At 33.3% G+C, this 5,092-nt stretch overlaps 1 non-coding gene across 1 annotated transcript; it reads left to right on the top strand.

Annotated features, from left to right (window-relative positions):
• Positions 1-615: 615 nt before the first annotated feature.
• On the top strand, positions 616-699 carry TRNAL-CAA (transfer RNA leucine (anticodon CAA)). The gene has a single exon. It is a non-coding gene; the product is annotated as a tRNA-Leu (tRNA).
• Positions 700-5,092: the final 4,393 nt, after the last annotated feature.

The following is a 5,092-nucleotide window of genomic DNA, read 5'->3' as shown; positions in this document are numbered from 1 at the left end:
GAATTTTCAAATGATCCACATTCAAAGTCTTGATTTTCAACTTTCTCTTACCAAAGGCCTTTTCGAAATGGTTTTCAAAACCGGATCGGATCAGATGATCAGACCGGAAAAACCGAGAATCGGTCAGGTGATTGGTTTCGTTTTTCTTCAAAACTGGATATTTGCAAAAAAAAAATATTGATTTGATCAACAAACTATTGACTCGAGCGGTTGAACCATTCAAATCATTCAACAATTTTGGCTATTTTTTATTTTTTAATTTTTTTATCAGAACAGGTCAATCATTCTATTTGAACAGTCGGATCGTTCAACCTAAGAACCGGACCCTGACCGGTTCGTTCTCCAAATCGATTTTAAAAACCTTGATGAAATATTCTGAATCCGTCAAGTATGAGATTGACCGATTGAGATGTGCGATTTTATATCATGTTGGAATTGTTTTTATTGGTGGAAGATCCCAATTTAGGCTATAACCCTTGCATTAATATGGATTTTCCCACCAACCATCAAATATTACTATATATACCTTTCTGAATTCACCACGTGAATTCTCATCAGATAACCTTTGGTTATTTTAATGGACTCAATGGCGTAACTGTCAAAACATCTATTAACGTCAGGATGGCCGAGTGGTCTAAGGCGCCAGACTCAAGTTCTGGTCTTCGAAAGAAGGCGTGGGTTCAAATCCCACTTCTGACAATGGATTCAATTATGATATAAAAAAGATATAGATCCATTTGGTGTATTTTTTTTGAAAGATCTTCTGTTAGTTCTGATATGTAAAAGATGTATTGAGTTTTTGTATAAAGATCTAAACAGCCTGACGCATATTTGTGAATAAAAATGTGGAAATCAATTAGGTATTATTTATCAAAATTTATGTGAATTTTATTTAGTCAAAACTCTTTGGATACCATGCCTTTCCTACATCATTTCCTCTTTTTAATATATCTCCAATTATATTTATCAAAATAAAAAGGCATAAGTATCATATAGAAAAAATTCCCAAATAACTCGTACTGTTTTTCCAAATACAGCCAAACTTTCCTCGTTTAATTTTAAGAATGGCCCACAAAAGTGGCTGACGTGGAGGAATTCATGGACTCAATTTTGGGTTCTACCGTCAAAATCTCTCTCTTCCTTCCTTTCATTATTTTTATATTTTAATAGGAAATGGTATTCACTGTTCAAAACTTCAAACAAGGGTTCCCCTGTCATTATCAAATTATAAAATAAATCCACTGGAAAATAAAAATAAAAAAAATCCAAGGAAAAGCATATAGGAAGTTCACAACTAGGGGTGTGTCAATTGGATTGGATTTGATCTAATCCGATCCAGTCCAATGTCAGCCCATTATAAATGGATCAGGTCCAATTCAATCCAATAAATATTTTGGACCAATTTAAACCGGTCCAATTCAATATCTAGACTGTCTAATCTGTTCAATTTTATTTTGATTTAGACTGATTTTAACACAAACCTGGTTCATTGACAAATATATTTTTATCTTATATTAATAAACCAGATATTGGTTTATTCTAACCCAATCCACTATAAATTTGTTACGAACAGACCAACCAAGTCTTATCCAATCTAATAAATATAATATTATACCGGATTACTACAATCCAATATATCTTTGTTGGTCCCTCCAACTTGTTAGACTGAACAGGGTCCAATCCAAAATCGATCTATTGACACCGACACAACAACAGAGCCATCATCGCCGATGGGTCGAGCTTCCTTGCAAATCCTTCAGTTTCTCTTTGTCTTCTGTTTTTTTTTTGTTAATTTGGAATGATAAAGCATGAAAAATTTCCCTATTAACATCACAGAATAGATTACCGAATCACAATCAATTGAGCTACGAAGCTCGAATCCCCAACTTGGGGGATGCATGTCCAACAGATTCAACTGAACTAGTAATACGATATATAGATTAAAGGGGCACAAATTAGATACGCCGGCCCACAGATCTTAGCTCGTTGTCACCTAAAACAAATCCGCCTTCTCTTAGGGTAAAGCCCGTTCCAACTGCGTTGTAAATATCTTCATACTTATATGATTTATTTTATAGAAGATATTCCTAATAAAATTGCAAAGGGCTGTTCAAACGGTACCGACTTGCCTTGACAGAAGTCAAATTTACTTAAAATCAGCAGCTAGGTAAGTATTTCGAAAATCCCGACTAAGGGTTTGTTAATTTGTGGAGTCAGTTGGCGAAGGATGACTTTAGAACAACTGTCCACGGATCCTAGTTGCTGCCTATGGCTATATTTGTATTTGTACTCCTTCCAAAAGTCGTAGCGACTAATAAAAGTGGAATTTCAAATAATTAGATGAAAATATATTTTTTAAACTAAAAATTTAAGTATGTATTTTTTTGTTGTATTTTTGTTTTGAAAATAATTTTATTTTTAAATTAGATGGTTTTGATTTATTTTTAAAATCATTCAAATTGTAAAATGCCCCATAAACCAGTATTTTAATCAATCGTGTTCAAAAAGCTCTAATCGTTTATTTATTTTTCATTGATTTATGTTTTACAAGGTATTTTCTTAGTAGAAGTTCTACAAGGTGTTATTACCATCAAGACTTCAACGATTTTTTTCTTTTTTTTTGTCATAAAAAATTTGATAACATTAAAATGTCAGTTGTGATATCATTTTATCACCAGTTCATATTTTTTAATTCACAGTGCAGTACATAAATTATAGAAGAAGAAGTGTTAAAACACTGGTTTGCCCTAATATTGCTGCCACTAGGGGTGGTAATTTTTCAGGCAACCCGCTGAACCCACCCAGTATCTAATTCGCCCAATCCGCCCATTTATTTAGTGGGTTAGAAATGAGTTGATCACCCAATGGGTTGGGTTGGGTTGGGTTGTGGTCTTGTGGATAACCATTAGGTTGTGGTTTTTTTTTAATTTTCTTCATTTGAATGAAATAATTTATAATTAATATATTAATTTTCTATTAATTATTCATTAAATTTAACTTTGTCTCAAATCAACACACTTCACTCAATTCGACATAAATCCAAATCAACTTGACCCGAGTTCGGACGAGCTCAACTTGGTCTAAATATGAATAGACTCGACCACCTTGGTCCGGTTCGTTTGGGTCGACCAGCCCAGTCTAACTTGAACCAATTTAGGGCATGCTGATCCGGGTAGACCCAAATCCAAAATGGGTCCGGTGTGATGGATCAACAAATGCTTGCTTTGCATGGTTTTTTCGTCTTAACCGACCAGTATTTGCACATCCTGACCCGAATTCGGACCGGTCCGATTCACTTCTATTAACCCATTTTTTGTCATTTGGTTCGGGTCCAAACTCGTGCACAAACCTGATATGGGCCGGTCCAAGTCAATCCACCATTAAATGAACCAGTCCAGTCCAACCGGATTGATCAAGATCTAAACGGTTCAACCACCATTGATGTGATTAGCTCAAAGACAATCCATAGTTCAATTTGATTTGACCGGTTTGAACCTAAGTGGTTCGATCAAACCCGAAATCGAACATAGTCAAATGGCTTCGTCACTTGTGTAAAAATAGCATGCATGTAATGTGATTTGAACATTCACCATTTATATAAATAACAACTACTATTATCACCAAGCTATGACCAACTTATTTGTTAAGAAAGAATTAGTTTATTTTTTAAATACATAAATATAAGATTAATGGGTTTGGGTTGGTTGGATTAGGTTAAAGCAGGTTTGGGTTGAACCCAACCCATTTAATTTTATATAAATGAGTCATTAATGGGTTGGTGGGTTAGATGGATTGGATAGAAGCTTAACCCAAACCAACCCGCCCAATTACCACCACTAGCCGCCACTGTTTTTTGGTAAATAAAAAAAAAAAAACAATAAAGGAATGCTTTCACCAGATTCCAAATGCCGCCACTCATTTAATTTTATATTAACTGTTATTTTGTTCAGCGTGCATTGAAAACATTTCCCATATTTATCTGATACATGGTTCATCCAATTCAAGGTGGGGCCATAGCAATCCATCAAAGGCTTTGATTTGATTGTTTTAGACAGGGTAATCATTTTTCAGCTAAGAGTATTATAAAAAATGACAAACAAAAATTATTTATATGCATATAAAAAAATATAAACAAATTTTAACACATATTATTACCATCACCATCTAAAACTTTTACACCCAAAGCTGGTCTGTGTCCAGTCTTGTCTGGTGTAGAGCTGGACCCAAGATTATATATATTTCAGTCCTGGAGTTTGGCTAGGTCAGGCCCAAACCTGGGATAGAATTTATCATAGGTACTAAGCCCAGTAAATGATTATCTCTACTTTCAGTACTAATGTGTAAATAAATAAAAGAATTCTATATTTTAAATTTTGTTTTACCACACTTCTTCAAATGTCTGCATTCAAATGTTAAATTTAGGCCATTTTAGAGTTCAGTCTCCTTTAGAATTAATAATAGATTTTTATGGTTAAAATGACCATTGTCTTATTTATATAAAAAATAAAAAAAATATATAGATAAATGCACTTACTCAAATAATATATTTTAGAAAAAAATTATTTAAATAACTGCATTTATCTAAATAAGTAACTTACCAAAAAACGAACGAGACCTTTAAATTATAAGACCAGAAATTTTGCTTAAAACCCTTAAAGCCGATTTAATTGATTATCACTTTTGGTTAATTAGTTATAACTTTTTCAGTATCATTGTCTCTTCGGCATCATAGTCAAACCATAAGGTTGTTTTTGGTTCCTTGAAACCGAGTACTTAATTAAAAGATTAAAACATTTGGACAACCTTTTTTTGCGAAGCACAGGCGAATCAGTAAAGAAAAAGTCCATAATTTGTAGCAATTATTTAGTTAATTAAGACGCTTCCCATTTCTAACCCTTGAGAATGAAGTTCGGGTGCCGATCAAACATGGAAGTCAAAATCATAAACATCCTTTTCACATTTTTAGATCTAATTTCAAACAAATAGATTAATTAAATCCTCTTACATCTAATCACGCATTCTAATTATGTCACAGTTTACGCGCCTAGTTGTTTAAAGCTTAATTAAGTTTGTGCCACTTGTTATAACATTT

Source organism: Nelumbo nucifera, chromosome 3, assembly GCF_055504915.1.
Source record: "Nelumbo nucifera cultivar China Antique chromosome 3, China Antique-T2T, whole genome shotgun sequence".
Taxonomy (NCBI): Eukaryota; Viridiplantae; Streptophyta; class Magnoliopsida; order Proteales; family Nelumbonaceae; genus Nelumbo; species Nelumbo nucifera.
This window is presented reverse-complemented; position numbering and strand designations above follow the sequence as displayed.